The following is a 21003-nucleotide window of genomic DNA, read 5'->3' as shown; positions in this document are numbered from 1 at the left end:
AATTTAATGATCAGGTTCTCCTTGAATCTGCCTGCACAGTCATGTGTTAGCAGTGTAAACAGCAATGGGCTGAGCACACAGCCTTGTGGGGATCCAGTGCTCAGTGTGATGGAGTCAGAGATGTTCCTGCCAACACGGACTGACTGTGGTCTCTCTGTCAAGAAATCCAGAATCCAGCGACACAGGGCAGTTAACATCAGATCCTTATTGTACTACTGCATATTTTATGAATAAGATATGTTTGTTGGAAACTATATAATGTACCCAACAGACAAAAAAGGATATATGGCTTTTCCAAAAACAGATTTGCAGAAGTTGACCAATCATGGCTAATAAATCAATGTAAAAATAATATTAATATTAGATCAAATGAAACATTATATAGTTTCCAACAAACATATCTTATTCTATGTTCAGCTGGATTGGGGATAACATACTGGTACCAATGGAAGATTGATTAATGGATAGAAAATATAGCAGGAATAAATAGCTTATTTTCAACTTGGGGAGACTGTAAGTGGTGTTGGTGCTGATGGAATTAGTGATAGATGCCCAGCTGTACATATTCTTAGACATGAATTGGATGAAATGCTCAAATGTAATGAATTCAAAACATCACATGGTACAAAGCTGGGTAGGACTGTGAATTGTGAAGAGCATATTGAAGGTCGTCAGGGTATATAAAACAGCCTAGGGGGATAGTGGATTGAATATAATCTCAGAAAGAGTTAGGTCATCCACGTTGATAAAAGAAGTGGAAAAGTGAGGTTAAGTTTAAGAGCCAAGAGGTAATGTTGCAGCTATATAGGACCCTGGTCAGAACCCACTTGGAGTATTGTGCTCAGTTCTGGTCGCCTTACTACAGGAAGGATGTGGAAACCATAGAAAGAGTGCAGAGGAGATTTACAAGGATGTTGCCTGGATTGGAGAGCATGCCTTATGAGAATAGGTTGAGTGAACTTGGCCTTTTCTCCTTGGAGCAACGGAAGATGAGAGGTGACCTGATAGAGGTGTATAAGATGATGAGAGGCATTGATCTTGTGGATAGTCAGAGGCTTTTTCCCAGGGCTGAAATGGCTAACACGAGAGGGCACAATTTTAAGGTGCTTGGAAGTAGGTACAGAGGAGATGTCAGTGGTAAGTTTTTCATGCAGAGAGTGGTGAGTGCGTGGAATGGGCTGCCGGTAATAGTGGTGCAGGCAGATACGATAGGGTCTTTTAAGAGACTCCTGGATACGCACATGGAGCTCAGAAAAATAGATGGCTATGGGTAACCCTAGGTAATTTCTAAAGGAAGTACATGTTCACCACAGCATCGTGGGCCGTAGGGCCTGTATTGTGCTGTAGGTTTTCTGCGGTTCTATGTTTCTGTGTGAACTTTTTTTAACAATGGGAGACTGTAATGTACTGCTTGTACACAAATTACTGAACATTAAAATGCAGACAGAGCAAGCTATTAGGAAAATGAAAGGTATATTTGCATTTATTGCAAGGGATTTGTGTTCAAGAGAAAGTATTCAATGAGATTATGTAACGTCCTGGTGAGAGTAAACCTAGAATTAATGTGAACAGGTCTGGTCTACTTATTTCATGAAAATTATACTTGCAGTAGGAGTGCCCTGATAGTTCACCAAATCAATTTCTCTGATTTGAAGATTGTTAAAAGGAATGGCCATAAACCCTCCAGTTTAGAGAAATACAAGGTGACCATTCTGGTCATCTGTAGACCATGGGCACAATCTGTTTAATCTTATAGATCTTGTCAGAGTAGAGCAGGGCTGATGTATCCCCTGATCTGGTGCATCTAGAAACAGACACGACATTATCAAATTTAAAGGTCAGCCAGTCAGGATTCAGCTGAGATGGTGGCACGACATCACATGGCTGCTGCTGAATCGAGTGAGAGGGTCAGACAGTTAGACTGAGTTCAGACAGTGTCTGCTGCTGAATCAAGCGAGAGGGTCAGACAGTTAGACTGAGCTCAGACAGTGTCTGCTGCTGAATCGAGCGAGAGGGTCAGACAGTCAGACTGAGTTCAGACAGTGTCTGCTGCTGAATCGAGTGAGAGGGTCAGACAGTCAGACTGAGTTCAGACAGTGTCTGCTGCTGAATCGAGCGAGAGGGTCAGACAGTTAGACTCTCAGACAGTGTCTGCTGCTGAATCGAGCGAGAGGGTCAGACAGTCAGACTGAGTTCAGACAGTGTCTGCTGCTGAATCGAGTGAGAGGGTCAGACAGTCAGACTGAGTTCAGACAGTGTCTGCTGCTGAATCGAGCGAGAGGGTCAGACAGTTAGACTCTCAGACAGTGTCTGCTGCTGAATCGAGCGAGAGGGTCAGACAGTCAGACTGAGTTCAGACAGTGTCTGCTGCTGAATCGAGCGAGAGGGTCAGACAGTCAGACTGAGTTCAGACAGTGTCTGCTGCTGAATCGAGCGAGAGGGTCAGACAGTTAGACTCTCAGACAGTGTCTGCTGCTGAATCGAGCGAGAGGGTCAGACAGTCAGACTGAGTTCAGACAGTGTCTGCTGCTGAATCGAGTGAGAGGGTCAGACAGTCAGACTTTCAGACAGTGGCTGCTGCTGAATCGAGCGAGAGGGTCAGACAGTTAGACTGAGTTCAGACAGTGTCTGCTGCTGAATCGAGCGAGAGGGTCAGACAGTCAGACTGAGCTCAGACAGTGTCTGCTGCTGAATCGAGCGAGAGGGTCAGACAGTCAGACTGAGTTCAGACAGTGTCTGCTGCTGAATCGAGCGAGAGGATCAGACAGTCAGACTGAGTTCAGACAGTGTCTGCTGCTGAATCGAGTGAGAGGGTCAGACAGTCAGACTGAGTTCAGACAGTGTCTGCTGCTGAATCGAGCGAGAGGGTCAGACAGTCAGACTGAGTTCAGACAGTGTCTGCTGCTGAATCGAGCGAGAGGGTCAGACAGTTAGACTCTCAGACAGTGTCTGCTGCTGAATCGAGCGAGAGGGTCAGACAGTCAGACTGAGTTCAGACAGTGTCTGCTGCTGAATCGAGCGAGAGGGTCAGACAGTTAGACTGAGGTCAGACAGTGTCTGCTGCTGAATCGAGCGAGAGGGTCAGACAGTCAGACTGAGTTCAGACAGTGTCTGCTGCTGAATCGAGCGAAAGGGTCAGACAGTCAGACTGAGTTCAGACAGTGTCTGCTGCTGAATCGAGCGAGAGGGTCAGACAGTTAGACTGAGGTCAGACAGTGTCTGCTGCTGAATCGAGCGAGAGGGTCAGACAGTCAGACTGAGTTCAGACAGTGTCTGCTGCTGAATCGAGCGAAAGGGTCAGACAGTCAGACTGAGTTCAGACAGTGTCTGCTGCTGAATCGAGCGAGAGGGTCAGACAGTTAGACTGAGTTCAGACAGTGTCTGCTGCTGAATCGAGCGAGAGGGTCAGACAGTTAGACTGAGTTCAGACAGTGTCTGCTGCTGAATCGAGCGAGAGGGTCAGACAGTTAGACTGGACTGAGACAGTGTCTGCTGCTGAATCGAGCGAGAGGGTCAGACAGTTAGACTGAGTTCAGACAGTGTCTGCTGCTGAATCGAGCGAGAGGGTCAGACAGTCAGACTGAGTTCAGACAGTGTCTGCTGCTGAATCGAGCGAGAGGGTCAGACAGTCAGACTGAGTTCAGACAGTGTCTGCTGCTGAATCGAGCGAAAGGGTCAGACAGTCAGACTGAGTTCAGACAGTGTCTGCTGCTGAATCGAGCGAGAGGGTCAGACAGTTAGACTCTCAGACAGTGTCTGCTGCTGAATCGAGCGAGAGGGTCAGACAGTCAGACTGAGCTCAGACAGTGTCTGCTGCTGAATCGAGCGAGAGGGTCAGACAGTTAGACTGAGTTCAGACAGTGTCTGCTGCTGAATCGAGCGAGAGGGTCAGACAGTCAGACTGAGTTCAGACAGTGTCTGCTGCTGAATCGAGCGAGAGGGTCAGACAGTCAGACTGGACTGAGACAGAGTCTGCTGCTGAATCGAGCGAGAGGGTCAGACAGTCAGACTGAGTTCAGACAGTGTCTGCTGCTGAATCGAGCGAGAGGGTCAGACAGTCAGACTGAGCTCAGACAGTGTCTGCTGCTGAATCGAGCGAGAGGGTCAGACAGTTAGACTGAGTTCAGACAGTGTCTGCTGCTGAATCGAGCGAGAGGGTCAGACAGTCAGACTGAGTTCAGACAGTGTCTGCTGCTGAATCGAGCGAGAGGGTCAGACAGTCAGACTGAGTTCAGACAGTGTCTGCTGCTGAATCGAGCGAGAGGGTCAGACAGTCAGACTGAGGTCAGACAGTGTCTGCTGCTGAATCGAGCGAGAGGGTCAGACAGTCAGACTCTCAGACAGTGTCTGCTGCTGAATCGAGCGAGAGGGTCAGACAGTCAGACTGGACTGAGACAGAGTCTGCTGCTGAATCGAGCGAAAGGGTCAGACAGTTAGACTCTCAGACAGTGTCTGCTGCTGAATCGAGCGAGAGGGTCAGACAGTCAGACTGAGGTCAGACAGTGTCTGCTGCTGAATCGAGCGAGAGGGTCAGACAGTCAGACTCTCAGACAGTGTCTGCTGCTGAATCGAGCGAGAGGGTCAGACAGTCAGACTGAGTTCAGACAGTGTCTGCTGCTGAATCGAGCGAGAGGGTCAGACAGTCAGACTCTCAGACAGTGTCTGCTGCTGAATCGAGCGAGAGGGTCAGACAGTCAGACTGAGTTCAGACAGTGTCTGCTGCTGAATCGAGCGAGAGGGTCAGACAGTCAGACTGAGGTCAGACAGTGTCTGCTGCTGAATCGAGCGAGAGGGTCAGACAGTCAGACTGAGTTCAGACAGTGTCTGCTGCTGAATCGAGCGAGAGGGTCAGACAGTCAGACTGAGTTCAGACAGTGTCTGCTGCTGAATCGAGCGAGAGGGTCAGACAGTTAGACTCTCAGACAGTGTCTGCTGCTGAATCGAGCGAGAGGGTCAGACAGTCAGACTGAGTTCAGACAGTGTCTGCTGCTGAATCGAGCGAGAGGGTCACACAGTTAGACTCTCAGACAGTGTCTGCTGCTGAATCGAGCGAGAGGGTCAGACAGACTCTCAGACAGTGTCTGCTGCTGAATCGAGTGAGAGGGTCAGACAGTTAGACTCTCAGACAGTGTCTGCTGCTGAATCGAGCGAGAGGGTCAGACAGTCAGACTGAGTTCAGACAGTGTCTGCTGCTGAATCGAGCGAGAGGGTCACACAGTTAGACTCTCAGACAGTGTCTGCTGCTGAATCGAGCGAGAGGGTCAGACAGTCAGACTGAGTTCAGACAGTGTCTGCTGCTGAATCGAGCGAGAGGGTCAGACAGTCAGACTGAGTTCAGACAGTGTCTGCTGCTGAATCGAGCGAGAGGGTCAGACAGTCAGACTGAGTTCAGACAGTGTCTGCTGCTGAATCGAGCGAGAGGGTCAGACAGTCAGACTGAGTTCAGACAGTGTCTGCTGCTGAATCGAGCGAGAGGGTCAGACAGTCAGACTGAGTTCAGACAGTGTCTGCTGCTGAATCGAGCGAGAGGGTCAGACAGTTAGACTGAGTTCAGTCAGTGTCTGCTGCTGAATCGAGCGAGAGGGTCAGACAGTTAGACTCTCAGACAGTGTCTGCTGCTGAATCGAGCGAGAGGGTCAGACAGACTCTCAGACAGTGTCTGCTGCTGAATCGAGCGAGAGGGTCAGACAGTTAGACTGAGGTCAGACAGTGTCTGCTGCTGAATCGAGCGAGAGGGTCAGACAGTCAGACTGAGTTCAGACAGTGTCTGCTGCTGAATCAAGCGAGAGGGTCAGACAGTCAGACTGAGTTCAGACAGTGGCTGCTGCTGCACAACTCCTATTAGCCAAATTTAATTCTGATCTCAAGTGCTGATTGCATTAGATTGAAATATTCTCCCTGTGACCTCACGGGTTTCCCCTTTCTTCTCTGGTTTCCTCCCACATGTCAAAGGTGTTCCGGTTGTTCATTGATTACTGTAAATCGTCCCGAGTGTAGGTGGGTACTAGAAGAATCAGGGGATTTAGTGGGCACGTGTCGGAAAAAGAGCTACAGGGAAATAAATGGGAATGAGATTAATGGGATTGCTCTGAGAGCTGAGTTTTTTTTTGGCTTGCTCTGATCTGCTGCCACAAAACACCAAAAGGAGACCTGTCAAGATTAAACCTGATACTGATTCTGACATAATAGCCACAAAAGTGTCATCCAATGACTATTTCTTTCAACTGAGGAATGAACCACAGTTTCTTGCCATTCAGTGGAATTACCATGACTGGTTTCCCCACCATAATCATTTTTGCTGGTCACCACTGCAACGTGATCGTTGTGATTATCGGAGCAGATCAGAAGCTGATTCCTTGGCAGTTCACTTCCTAAGTTGCATATCATTCTGATTTGGAAATGTGTCATTTTTCCTTCAGTGTCACTGGGTCGAAATCCTGCCTGATGACACTGTGGAAGGGACTGCACCTTAAGAATTGCAGCAATTTGAAAAGATGCCCCACTAACATGTCTTCTGCCATTGATGACTTTGTCCTGAAAACTGCCGGCTGTTTGAAGAGTCAACTGAGTCTGCACCCCTTATAGTTTTAGGGTTTGAATACCACAGTTTAGGAGCATAGTTCAAAAAAGCTGATATGACAATTACCTTTTGAGGGCTGAAGAAGGATCTCAGCCTGAAACTACAACTACGTAGTGTACTACGACTAGTCGTAGTGTAGACAGTGTAGTCCTGATGAAGGGTCTCGGCCCAAAACGTCGACAGGTTTCTTCTTATAGATGCTGCCTGGCCTGCTGTGTTCCACCAGCATTTTGTGTGTGTTGCTGAAGTGTTATGATCATCAGACTCAACTGAGACACACAATTCTATGTCATCTGCATAACTGTGGAAATCAAGTTTATGCTCTCCAAAGATGTCTCCTAAGGGAAGCATATGAGGGGAGGAGCAGGGGACCAAAAGGTACATAATTTCTCTTGGAAAATTGGTCTCCAAAACAGACAAAAAATTTTCTAAGACATATGAGTGAAACCAATTAACGGCACTACCAGAGAGGCCAACCCAGTTCTCAAGGTGATCTAGAAGAACATTGTCGTCAATTGTATCATATTAACCACAGTGGTAAAGTGTGAAGGTTAATGAAATAATCTCTGTGGTTTCTTATTTTGAGAGGGGAAATTACAAGAAGATTAGCTTTCCCAGGAGATCCCTATTAATACTGTAACCATAAAGTCCTTATGCATTTTCTGTGCATATGCACTAAGTATTGGATTTAATTGTGAGTGAAAGAATTCTGCTCCATTGCCCGGCAAGATATGAACATAAAGCATTAAGTACTTCTGGCACAGTGTAGCACCATCTGGTGTACAAACACACAGTTTATAGGTTCTTGAAGCTTGTGGTATGTGTTCTCAGACTTTTGTATCTTCTACCTAAATGGATGGGAAAGAAGAGAGAATGCCTGGTGTGTGGAAGGTCTTTGATTATGTTGACTGCCGTACATAGGCAATGAGAATTGCAGACAGAGTCCATGGAGGAGTGGCTTGTTCCTGTGATGTGTTCAACTGCGCCCTCAATTTTCTGCAGTTTCTTACAGTCACAGGCAGAGCAGTTGCCAAATCAAATGGGGATGCATGCACATCTGATACTTTCTACATTTGTTGTTGGTCAAAATGGACATGCCGAATTTTTCTTTAGCCTCCTGAGGAAGAAAAGATGCGAGAGAGCTTTCATGGCAGTGGCGCCAGTGTGGTTCGACCAGGACAGGTTACTGTTGATGTTCACTCCTAAGAACTTGAAGCTGTCAACCCTCTCTACCTCGGCACCAACTTATGTAAGTAAGAACACGTGCACCACCCATTTCCTGAAGTTGATGGCCAGCTCTTTTGTTTTGTTGACATTAAGGGAAAGATTGTTGTCAGAACACCATGTCATGAGGCTCACTATTTCCTCTTGTACTCTGACTGATTATTATTTGAGATATGGCCCACTACACTGCAAACTTATAGATTGAATTTGACCATGCAGTCACGGTATAGGGAGTAGAGTAGGGGGTGAGGATGGAGCCTTGTGGGGCACTAGTGTCAAGGATAATCATTCGGAGGTATTGCTGTCTATCCTTACTGATTGTCTTCTCTTGGGCAGGAAGTCAAGGATCCAGTTGCAAAGGGTGGATGTTGAGTCCTAGGCCTAGGAGTTTAGGGATGGATTTGCTTGGGATTATAGTAATGAAGGTGAAGCTGTAGTCAATAAAGAATAATCTAATGTAAATGTCTTTACCAGATGCTCCAGAGATGAGTGCAGGGACAGGGAGATTACATCTGCCATAGAACTGTTCCATCAGTATGTGATTTGCAGTTGATTGAGGTTGTCTAGCAAGTTTGAGTTAACCCTGACCAGCACTTCATGATGGTGGACATCAGAGCTACTGAGCAGAGGTCATTAAGGCAGGTTATCATGTTTTTCTTAAGTACTGGGATTATAGTGGTACTTAAGCAAGTAAAATGGTCAGATTGAAGCAGGGAGAAGGGAAAATGTCTGTGAATACCCTCTCATGGGGACTAAGGGCATTGCCAGGGACACAATGCTTTCTAAATGCTTTCCAGGGGCTTATTCTCTGGAAGAATAATTTTACAATAATGTTTGCAATGGTGACTTGTGGGTTCAAGTGCATTGGACGCTTCTGGGGAGGGTCATGGAATTCCAATCCTTTTCTGTTCAAAACATGCATAGAATGCATTAAGTTCATCGGGAAAGGATGCATTGCTGTTGTCAATGCTGGATGACTTTGTCTTGTAGCCCACCGTAGCACATAAGACCTGCTACAACTGATGCTAGTCTGAGACTTGATTTTGGATTGGTATTGTCTCTCAGCATCCTTGATAGTTTTACAGAGGTCCGACCCCGATTTCTTCAATCAGTATGTATGTTTAATTTCAGAGAAATGTATACAATATACATCCTGAAATTCTTTTTCTTCACAAACATCCACAAAAACAGAGGCGCCCCAAAGAATGAATGACAGTTAAATGTTAAAACCCCAAAGCAACCCCCGTGAAGATCAGTTCAAGTTCAAGTTTAATTGTCATTCAACCATACAAGATTACACATGAATACAGCCAAACGAAACCGTGTTCCTCCGGGGCCAACATACAAAACACAGTACCAACAGTCATACACAGCACAAGGTACATATAAGATTCCAATAAAGCATATAGTCACACTAAAAAATATTTTACAGACCAAGTCCCTGAGAGGCATGTCCTATAAATTAATGGTTCATGGTTGTTATCGGCAAGAACAAGCAGTTCTCAGGAGTCCACAGACAACGTACGCAAGCATGCACACAATCCAGCTTGTCATCCCACCGAGCATACACTAGAGGGCAGCACTGATGGAGGAGCCACACTACACCACCTCTGTCATCTTCTCTCCTGGACTACTGCAACAGGCAAGCATGCGGCTTGAGGCCTAGTACTCATTACTGCCAAAGCCATGCAGCTTCCCTGCAGTCTGTCTCACCAGTAACCAAGGGAATCGGACTTTCTGCACTTTACACTATCGATGTCCAACAGGGTCTTGTGATCACAAGAGAAACATCCAAGACCATCATTTACTGTTATACCACCAGCTGTCTTCACACGCCAATTCCAACGCCTTCCCATAGCAGGAAGTAACAAGGTCCACACCAAGTCCAGCTCTTCCAGTTCCTCCGCTAAAGGGCATCTCACTGATGGGGTAGTCCGGCAGCATCTGAAGTTCTTAATGTCCAGTATTGTCCTGCAATAGTAGAAAAAAACACACTTAAAAAAGATGAAAACACCTTTGGTTGGCTCCTGGGACCACTGCATCCAAATGCGCCATCACCTTACTGGAAGTCAGAACTTAGAAAGTTGAATGCTGCAGTCTGAGACTTCACTAAGAAGTGGATCTCCCACATCATTCATACTTTCCAGTTTGGGGATGCACAGTCCTCAGCACACTTGTTGATAAAGCCCGTGATGGTGGTGATATACCTATCTAGGCTGGCTGGCTGCTAAATCTTTTAACATAGACCTGGCTACTTGTTGCCTATTTGATATTTCAGTAATATTTGAATAATCTTGTAAATATGTTATTGATTAAGCATTCTTTGTTGGTTTAAATAATTCATTATGATCATGTGTAAAAATATGTGAATTGCATACATCATGACATGTGATAAGTGTGCACCTTGCTTAAAGTAAAAAATAAAGTACACGACTCTCGTTTTCCTATCAATTAGTTTAATTTTTTGAAGATACAAAATGTAACAGTGGTGATGAGGTATTTTAAAAATGAACCTGAGACGACTCCTGACCTGATGAAGTGCAGCAAGGAATGGCGAGAAAAAAATGGCGCAGCATGTGCAGACACAATTGAGCTTTTAAAAAAGAGAAAATGGAGGAACTCACAGGTTCATAAACAGTGAGTACCAGGTGAATATAATTATTTAAAAAAAGCAGAAATGGCTGGCTACATCAGAAAGATTGAGGCAATTGATTACACCATGGATAACTGGATTTTATATACTGAGCAAATTGAACAGAATTTTGAAGAAAGTGGAATAACCAACGAGAAACAAGTACCAATTTTGCTGGGTGTATTGGGTTTAAAGGCATACAGTTAGTTTTGAAGTTTGACTGCTCCAACTTAACTATCCTAGATGAACTTTGTTGATATCATTAAAGTAATGCAAGAACATTTAGGTTCTATTTGCAAAATCAAGAAGAAGGGGAGTCCATTTCTGTATATGTGGCTGAATTGAAGAGATTGTCTGAACATTGTCAGCTCAGTATTGGGTTTAATGATGCACTGATCTGCAAGGATGTACTGATCATTTAGTTTGCGGAATCTTACAAGAAAACATTTGGAAATGGCTCCTAACAGAACCACAAATCACATTTAAAAGAACTGCTGAAATTGCTGCATCAATGGAACTAGCAAACAGAGACACAATTGAGTTGCAGTCAGGAATGAAAATGAGCGTGAACAAAATTGCAATGTCTAAACAGAAACCTGCTGGACAAACAAATTGTGTTACCATTCAGGCAGGGGCTCACGTACACCAGACCAATGCAGATTTAAAGGTGAAACTTGCAGAAAATGCAACCAAGTAGGACACATGCAAAGAGCATGTTGAGCAGACAAAAGTAAATGGACTGGAGAGAAGAAAAAAGCTAAAATGTCAAGTTGCAGTTTTAAAAAGAGCACTAACCTTCATGCTGTTGATGAAAAATATGATAATGATGAAAGTAAAGCTGAACAGGGTACCTTTGACATTTACAATGAGAAAGCTAACAATAGGCAAGCAATATGACTTATTCTTGAAGTGAATGGTAAATTAATTAAAATGGAATTAGACACTGACTCAGTTGTTTCAGTCATTCCAGAAAATGAGTTTGAGCAGCATTTCAAAGATGTGCCTCTGCCTCCCAGGTCCCAAGGTCAGGGATGTCTTGGATCGGGCCTACAGCATTCTAAAGGGGGTGTGAGCAGCCAGAAGTTTTGGACATATTTGCACCAATGACATAGGTAGGAAAGGTGAGAAGGTCCTGAAGAGAGATTTTAGGGAGCTAGGTAGAAAGCTGAAAAACAGGACTCCAGGGTAGTAATCACTGGATTGCAGGTTGTATTGCTTGCCAGTGAGGGTGAGAATAGGATGATTTAGCAAATGAATGTGTAGCTGAGGAACTGGTGCAGGGGGCAGGCACTCAGATTTCTGGATCATTGGGATCTCTTTTGGAGAAGGTACAATTGTACAAAAGGGATGGGTTGTACCTGAACCCGAGAGGGACCAATATCCTTGCGGGTAGGTTTGCTAGAGCTGTTCAGGAGGGTCTAAACTTAATCTGGCAGGAGGATGGGAACAGGAGTGATAGTGCTGAGGATGAGGTAATTAGTTTACAAATAGAGGCAGTGTGTAGTGAGACTACTAGAAAGGAGAAACTGATGACAGGGCAAACTTGCAGACAATGAATTGCAATGTAAAAGGTGGACAAGATCGAAAGTGGTGAATATGGGACTCAAGGTGTTATATTTGAATGCATGCAATATATGGAATAAGGTAATTAAACTTGCAGTTACAGATTGGCAGTAATGAGATTTACAGGAAGATGATGTTTCCCGCTTGGCATTGCTGCCTGTTGCACCTCTAACAGTGCATGTCATCAGCCAGGGACCACTGCCCACTGGTGTCTTACTCCCTCAGCCCTGGTACACCTCCTGGTGGCGGACAGTGGCACGGACATCTCCCTGCCAACCCCTGCAGCTTCCAGTGGGGTTTGTCAGTCCCCGAATTTCTGTCCTTCCTCCTCAGACACAGCCAAAAGCTGCCCTCTGGTGGCTCTCCTCGGCCTCACTCCAATCTCTGCCATATCACAGAATAATTTTGTCGTTGATGCACCGACAAAGCCCTGGCATCTTACCTCCACATGTCGAATGATAGTTCTCCAGTCAACTTTCTTACCCTCAGCTCCCAGGTCTACGTACTTTAGCCTCTTCCCCCTGTGGGCGGCCTCCACTCCTTCCTCCCAGGGGATGGTCAACTCAGTGAGCAGGACTGTCTTTGCAACTGTGGAGCACAGTTCTATGTCTGGGCGGAGAGATGTGGTGGTGATTTCCATGAGGAACTGCAGCTGTCTGCCCTTATGTTCCCCCCCTTGCCTGTGTCGAGGAGTCGTGAAGGAGTTCTTGGGCAGCAGCATCCTGCTGGGGAAAGGCTGTGTCTCACATCGCACCCGAAAGTCTCCACCAGCCCCTTTAGGACCTGGACGTGCCACCAACTGTAGTGCCCTTGGGACAGCGCAGTGTTGCATCCCGCCGGGAAGTGTTGGAGGTCGGCATTGGTGGTAACACAGAGGGGCAACTATCCTCATTGCCAAACCGAAGGTGAAGGCTTTGGGGACATAAACTGCCCTGATGAGGAAGCTGAGTCTGGCTTGTGGGACCTTCCACAGGTCAGACCAGCTGAATGACATGTTGATGCTGCCCTCCCATGTTGTCCAGCTTTCCTTGACGGCCTTGTGCCACCGCCTTCACCCTGTAGTACTCCTGCTTTGTCCCTGTCACCTCTTCCACAACCATCACTTTCCCCTCTTTCCTCGAGGCCTTGGGCCAGACTTCCCACAGCCAAGTTCTGCATGTCCAGCCTGGACTCTGTCGACAATCCCTTGGTGCTGCAGCCAGCTGAAGGCCTGGCCCACTTACAGCCAATATGACCTGGGGCATTGACACTCCTCACCGGCGGGTTGGTGGACTCCGTCAGCTCAAAAACCAGCCGGGTTTTCTCCTACTTCTACCCCAGGCTGTAGGATCTCAGTGGCAGCTGCAGCATATTCTACCCAAAGAGGCCAGTGTCTGCGATACACCCAGGCAGCTCCAGCCATTTCTGGTTGTACCGTTTGGCTCTTGTTAATTCTAGCCAGGCCCTCTGCGATCTGTTTCTGTGCTACTTTTCCCAGCTGCTTGTCAGGGAGCTCTGCAGCGTACAGCCTCCCAAGGCTTTGGGTGGGCTGCTTGACCAACATCGGGATTTCCTCACCTCCTACAACATAGGTGATGCTTTCACTTCTGACCCCTCTTCAGAGGGATCGGCTTTGCAACATGTAGGGCTTCATCTTCATCCTTGCCCATGCCACTAGCTCGTCCAACCTCTTCGGCAGCCTTCTGCATGTAGCTTGTGACATCATCCAGGTAGCTTCTCAGTGGAGGAAGCCTGACTGTAGCTTTACCCCTCCAACTACCTGCCTTGCTGCAATAAGGATGATCTCGAAGGCAGCCACAAACAAGATGGGAGAGATGGAAGGGCTACCTTGATCTGCTACCACTCCATTATCAAGTCTCAAAATGAGAAGCCTATCTAGAGATCACTGAAGTTATGTGGTTGGGAATGTAAAGGAACTCCATTGCAAAGTGAGACTGCTAGCAAGGAGAAGCTGATGATAGGGAAAAACTATAGTCAATATGATGAGTTGCAGTGTAAAAGGTGGACAAAATCAAAAAGAGTGAATACAGGATTGAAGGTGTTTTATTTGAATGCATGTAGTGTATGGAATAAGGTAATTAAACTTGTAGTTACAGATTGGCATGTATGACATTGTGGGCATCACTGAATCACGGCTGAAAGAAGATTACAGCTGGGAGTTTAACATCCAACAAAACACAATGTATCAAAAGGGCAGGAAGGTAGACAGAGGGGGTGGCATGGCTCTGTTGCTAAAAAATGAAATCAAATCATTAGTAAAACGTGACATAGGATCGGAAGGTGTTGAATCGCGGTGAGTAGAGCTAAGGAACGGCAGGGATAAAAAGACCCTGATGGGAGTTATATACAAACTTCAAAACAGTAGTGCAGATGAGGCCTGCAAATTACAATGAGAGAGAGAAAATGCATGTCAAAAGGGCAATGTTATGGGGGATGTCTATATTCAGGTAGATTGAAAAAATCAGGTTGATGCTGGGTCCCCAGAGGGGAAACTGTAGAATGTCTATGAGATGGATTTTTAGGGCAACTTGTGATGGAGATCACTAGGGAACAGCTATTCTGGATTGGGTGTTGTGCAATGAACCGGAATTGATTAGGAATCTTAAGGTAAAGGAACCCTTAGGAGTAAATAATCATATATGATCGAATTCACCTGGCAATTTGAGAAGGAGAAAATGAAGTCAGATGTATCAGTACTAGAGTGGAGTAAAGGGAATTACAGAGGCATGAGAGAAGAGTTGACCAAATTTGATTGGAAAGGAACATTAGCAGGGATGATGGCAGAGCAGTAATGAGTGGAATTTCTGAGAGCAATTCAGAAGGTTCGGGATAAGTACATCCCAAAGAAGAAGAAGTACTTTAAAGGCAGAATGACATAACTGTGACTGACAAGAGAAGTCAAAGCCGACATAAAAGCCAAAGAGAGGGCATATAATAAAGCAAATATTAGTGGGAAGTTAGAGGATTGGAAAGATTTTAGAAACCAACGTAAGGCAGATGATAAAGTCATAAAGAAGAAAAAGATGGAACACGAAGGTAAGCTAACCAATAATATTAAAGAAGATACCTAAAATTTCTTCATATATATATATATATATATATATAAATAAAACACTGGATCTGAGCTCAAAACAAACACTAGATGATATCACGAGTAGGTTTACGAATAGGCACTGAACCACAGTTCAGATGTTCCATAATTACCCAATTCTTGCTGCCTAAATCATGATCACCAATTGGTGGGACCATCCTGAACCTTTAAAGGGGCCTCACCAGCATTCCATACTGCAGGGAGTTTGATCACCTAAATCTCAGAAGCTGGCACAATTGGGTGTCTCATAACAGGACCCCCCTCCTGACTCCTGATGGCCCTGGCTATGGTAATCATGGATGAGGGCTGTATCCAAGATCTCTTTCTCGAGCGCCCAGCACCTCTCCTCTGATCTGAATCCTTCCCTGTTCACGAGGTATTGCTGAACCCCTTGAACAGTATGGGAGTCCAGAAGTCTTCTCACCGTGAAGACCTGTTCCCCCTCGATAAACCTGGGTGGCGATGGAGCTGATGATGAAGGGGCAAAGGGACTGGTGCAGACAGGCTTTAATTTAGAGATATGGAAGGTGGAATTGATCTTTAGGGTCTTGGGGAGCCACTGGGTTTACTTTTCTCAGGATTTCAAAGCATCCAATAAACTTGGGTGTCAACTTTTCTAGTTTCCACTCAGAGAGGCGTAACAGATCAGAGATCTGTTGCCCAGGTTGTAAAGCAGGTCCCTGACCTCTTTTGGTTCACCTCAGCCTCCACTTTCCAGATAGGGTCCAGTAAAATCTCTCTTGCCCTAATCCATCTTGGCTTGCAGCGTTGAATGAGATCTTTGGCTGCAGGGACCCCAACCTTGGCTTCTTGTCCCAGAAAGAGAGGTGGAGGATAACCAAGCTGGCATTTGAATGATGGCATCCCATGTGTTGAGCGTTGTAAGGTGTTGTGGGCGATGTCTGCCCAACAGCAAATGGTCACACCACTCAACAGCTCTTTCTGAAGCCAAGCACCTTAGGGTACATTTTAAAACCTGGTTGATCCACTCCATCTCACTGTTGGACTGCAGGTAGAACCCAGGGGAAAGGCACGGTGTTGCTCCTATCAGTTTGCAGAACGCCCTCCAGAAATGTGATGTGAATTGTGGACCATGACCCAAGACAATGTCCACCAGGAATCCACGGACCCTGAAGACCTGGTCCAAGACAATCTCAGCTGTCTCTGCCGCAGAGGGTAGTTTCTCTGATGCAATGAACTTTTGAAAACCAATCAACAACCACCATGATGACCAGTTTTCCCTTGGATAGTGGGAGACCCACGATGAAGTCCATGGAGATGTGTGCCCAAAGTCTCTTCGTAGAGGATGGAGGAGCCCTTGATGCTAGGTTTGTGATTCCCTGTTACAAGTGCACATCTTGCATGCCTACATGTACTGCCAAACCTCTTTTGTCATTCTGGGCCACCAATACCTCCTCTTGGTAAACTCGCGGGTCCTGGCAATGCCTGGGTGTGCGGTCATTCTCAACGAATGTCCCCATTGGAGTATCTGGGACCGGACAGAACTTGGGAGAGGCCACCCGGAGGGCCATTCCTAGGAATCTCCCCTTGCACTTAAGCTTTGTGAATAAGAGCGTTGATTCCCCAAACAAACTGGTGCTACTGCCCTGACCTGGGGAAAAATTGTGGTAGGCTGCTCCTCTCGTTCCGGTTCATCGACCGACAGGACAGGGCCTCTGACTTCTCGACCCCAGTCAGTGGGTCAGGATGAATTCAAAGCAGTTAAAGATTGAATAAAGCCCACCTGGCCACGCTTCAGATCCCTCCAGACTAAGACTAATAGGCACTGGAGAAGTTTTTTCCCTACTGCGGTCACTTTGCTGAACAGTTAACTGCCGGTTAACTGTCGGCTAACTATTACTTGGATTGCACTACTTGTATGTATAATCTATATTTTCATTTATATTTATCATTATTATTGTTATGAGCAGAGAGACAACATCTGCCGGAAGTAAATTCCTTGTATGTGCACAGGTAATTGGCGATTAAAGTCTGATTCTGATTCTGATTCTGGAATTCAGCCTCTTGGCCTCCTGCAGCTCCAAATCGAGCAAACCTCTGACCAAATTCTGAAATCCTGCTGGGTCCATCTTGGCTCAGTTGTACTGTGACAAGAGAGTAGATATTGGACCACTGGAAAATTATGCTGAAGGGATAGTAATGGGGGACTAAATAAGTATTTTGTATCACTGTGGAAGGCACTGGCAGTATGCAGGAAGTTCAAGAGCGCCAGGAGACAGAAGAGTGTGAAGTTGGGAAGCTGAAAGTCTGAAGGTAGACAAGTCATCTGGACCAGATGGGGTATACCCCAGGGTACTGAAGGAGGTGACTGAAAAGATTGTGGAGGCATTATTAATCTTTCAAGAATCAATTGAACCTGGCATGGTTCTGCAAGAATGGAAAATTGCAAATGTCACTCCATGCTTCAAGGGAGAGAGGCAAAAGAAAGGAAATTACAAGCCAGTTAGACTGATCTCAATGGTTGGGAAGATGTTGGAGTTGATTATTAAGGATGTGGTTTCAGAGTACTTGGAGGAACATAATAAAATAGATCATAGTTAGCAGTGTTTCCTTAACAAATCTGTTGTAATTTTTGTAGAATAACAAGCAGAATAGACAAAGTAGAATTGGTGGATGTTGTGTACTTAGATTTTCAGAAGGTCTTTGACAAGTTGCCACACATGAGACTGCTTAACAAGTTAAGAGCCCATGGTATTACAGGAAAGATGCTAGTATGGATAGAGCATTGGCTGATTGGTAGGAGGCAAAGAGTAGGAATAAAGGGGACCTTTTCTGTTTGGCAGCTGGTGACTAGTGGTGTTCCACAGGGGTCTGTGTTGGGACCGCTTCTTTTTATGTCATATGTCAATGATTTGGATAGCGGAATTGATGTCTTGTAGCCAAGTTAGTGGAGGATACAAAGACAGGGAGGGGCAGATAGTTTTGAGGAAGGAGAGAAGCGACAAAAGAACTTAAACAAATTATGAGAATGGGCAAAGAAGTGGCAGATGGAAACCACTGTTGGAAAGTGAATGGTCATGCACTTTGCTAGAAGAAATAAAAGCATAGACTATTTTCTAAACGGGGTGAAAATTCAAGAATCCAAGTTGCAAAGGGACTTGGGAGTTCTCGTGAAGGATTCCCTAAAGGTTAATTTGCAGGGTTGAGTCAAGGGTAAGAAAGGTAAATGAATGTTTGCATTCATTTTGAGAGACTAGAATATAAAAGCAAGGATGTAATGTTGAGGCTTTATAAAGCACTGGTGAGGCCTCACTTGGATCAATTGTGAGCAGTTTTGGCACCTTTATCTATGATAGAATGTGCTAACTTTGGGGAGGGTTCAAAGGAGGTTTGCAAAAATGATTCCGGGATTGAAAGGCTTGTCATTTAAGGAGCGTTTGATGGCTCTAAGCCTCTACTCACTGGAACTCAGAAGAATGAAGGGTGGCCTTATTGAAACCTATCAAATGGTGAAAGGCCTCGATAAAGTGTATGTGGATAGGATGTTTCCTGTGGTGGGGAGTCTAGGACCAGAGGACACAGCCTCAAAATAGAGGGGCATCCTTTTAGAAAGGAGATGAGGAGGAATTCCTTTAGCCAGAGAGTGGTGAATCTGTGGACAGGTAGTTGTGGCCATGTTATTGGATATATTTAAGGCAACAATTGATAGACTCATGATTATTCAGGGCATAAAAGGATACGGGGAGAAGGCAGGAGATTGGGGCTGAGAGGTAAAATGGATCAGCCATGAAGAAAAGGTGGAGCAGACTCGATGGGCCAAATGGCCTAATTCTGCTCCTATAGCTTATGGTCTTATACTAAGCTGAAGCCTGTAGATATCCAGCTGAGAACTTCTGCTGGAAAAAAGTTACCTCCTGTGGGGTGACATTCATAACAGTGAAATGCAACAACCATCAAGCCACATTGACCTTGTATGTGGCAAAAACAGGAGGCCCAGCATTGTGGGTATGTGATTGGCTGAGGCAACTACAACCTGATTGGAGATCCATCCACTATTTGCATGCCACATCTCTTGCAACAACAAGCAAATCAAGAAAGGTACTGGATGACATCACAACTGTCTCCATGCTGTCCAACACGAACTGTTCCCCAATAGAGGGCAAGCAGGTGTTGGTGCCAACCTCTGTGCCTCTGTTTGGAACACATATTGGACCAAGGAAGGACCATGCCAATAAGAGGAAGTGTGAAAACGACAAAAGCAATGGTCCATCTACAACAGATTTTGTAGGCAACATATGAGAAAGCCTCTGATATGTTAATCAGGTAGCTACTTGCGAAAGGTGGCTTCATTTTAAGCTGGAGAGAGTTCAAAGAGCTTCAGGAAAATTGCAATCGTTTGGCTTTTGTGAGTATAAAGAAGCAGAATCTACTCTGCGTGCATGAATGTTATTGTATGAACTTCAAGTGGGAGACACAAAAAGCTGCTTGTAAGGGTAGGTGCAAAGACCAAAGCCCAGCTGGATGAACGGAAAGTTTAAAAGAGAGGAGTCAATGGAGAATAGAAAACAGAGGATTTGGAACCAAGAGGGAATCAGAGGAGCGACAAAAGGATTAATAAGAGAATACTCCAGTGAACTAAATGCACCTTCACAAGATCAAGATGCGCATCCTCAAAAGAAGAAAAAGGAAAAGGAGAAGAAAGGAGTCCACAGCTAGTCAGAACCACTTCTTCTAGTCTGTCAGCTCCTACAACCACCACTGAAGAGGCCCCAGAACCTGAGATGGTTTCACAACTGCAAGTCTCACCTGCCAAGCAGAGTGATTCCCCCTTGTCAGAAAAGACGTTATTCCACAAGAATAAGAAATCCTCCACAGTGATTGTCTTCAGGCCTGAATGGGACCATTTAAAATTCACTATGCTGTGTATGTCTGCAGAGCAATTGCATGATATAGTGTAGTGTGTATAGAAGTTGAGATGCATTCTATATTGAGTTGGAATTTATTGCTAAGCATAGAGGAGTGCTGTGCATTTTATATTTCAATAATATTTGAATACCTCGCGCTGGGGCTATACGGCGTTGAGGCGTGTCCCCTGGGTGGTGGATGGGGGGATGCCTCATGAGAGGGGTGCACCGGATAATATGGAAGAAGGTGCCGCGAACCAACATAGCCTAGGAGAAGGAACTCCGATTCCAAACCCGGGTAGATAGGACTCATTAGCCTTGGATGGCAGCCTATCTAGGAGAGGGTAAACTCTGATTTCAAACCTGGGCAGGTGGAGGAGCTCATTAGCATGGAAATGCCATCGCCTAGGGGAAGGTGACCCCGACAGAAAACCCCTGGTCCTCCAGGTTGGGGGTTGTGCAATGGGCTAACAACTCGTTCATGTAAAAGAAGCAATTGTTACAGAAACCGTCAACAGATTGTCAACCACTAACCCAGATCTCGAGAAAAGCAGGGCCCCATTCAGGAGGCTGATGACGCACTGCAACCAAACCCGTCAGGAAGCTGCAGGGCTGACAACCCTCCTTCACCCGAGGAAAACCATAATGAAGGTTCCAAAGCTGCTCTCACAGAAGAAATCTATCCTAATCAGAACATGGAATGTGAGATCACTTTGGGAGACAGGTAGGTGCGCACAGGCAGTGAAGGAAATGAACTGATACCACCTCACACTCCTGGGCATGAGCGAAGCAAGATGGAATACTTTTGGTAAGACCAAACTGCAGACAAGAGAAACTCTGCTCTATTCTGGCAAAGAAAAAGTGGAAGACCTGCATGAGGCTGGTGTGGCCCTGATGTCATCCAAAGCAGCAGCCAGAAGTTTGATAGAATGGGAACCAGTGTCTGACCGTATCATCACAGCCAGTTTTGAGTCCAGATTCCAGAAGGTATCCATTATCCTGTGCTACACCCCAACTAACAATGCAGAGGAGGAAGAAAAAGATCTCT

This window comes from Hypanus sabinus, chromosome 14 (genome assembly GCF_030144855.1).
Source record: "Hypanus sabinus isolate sHypSab1 chromosome 14, sHypSab1.hap1, whole genome shotgun sequence".
Classification (NCBI taxonomy): Eukaryota; Metazoa; Chordata; class Chondrichthyes; order Myliobatiformes; family Dasyatidae; genus Hypanus; species Hypanus sabinus.
Note: the sequence above shows the minus strand (reverse complement) of the source record.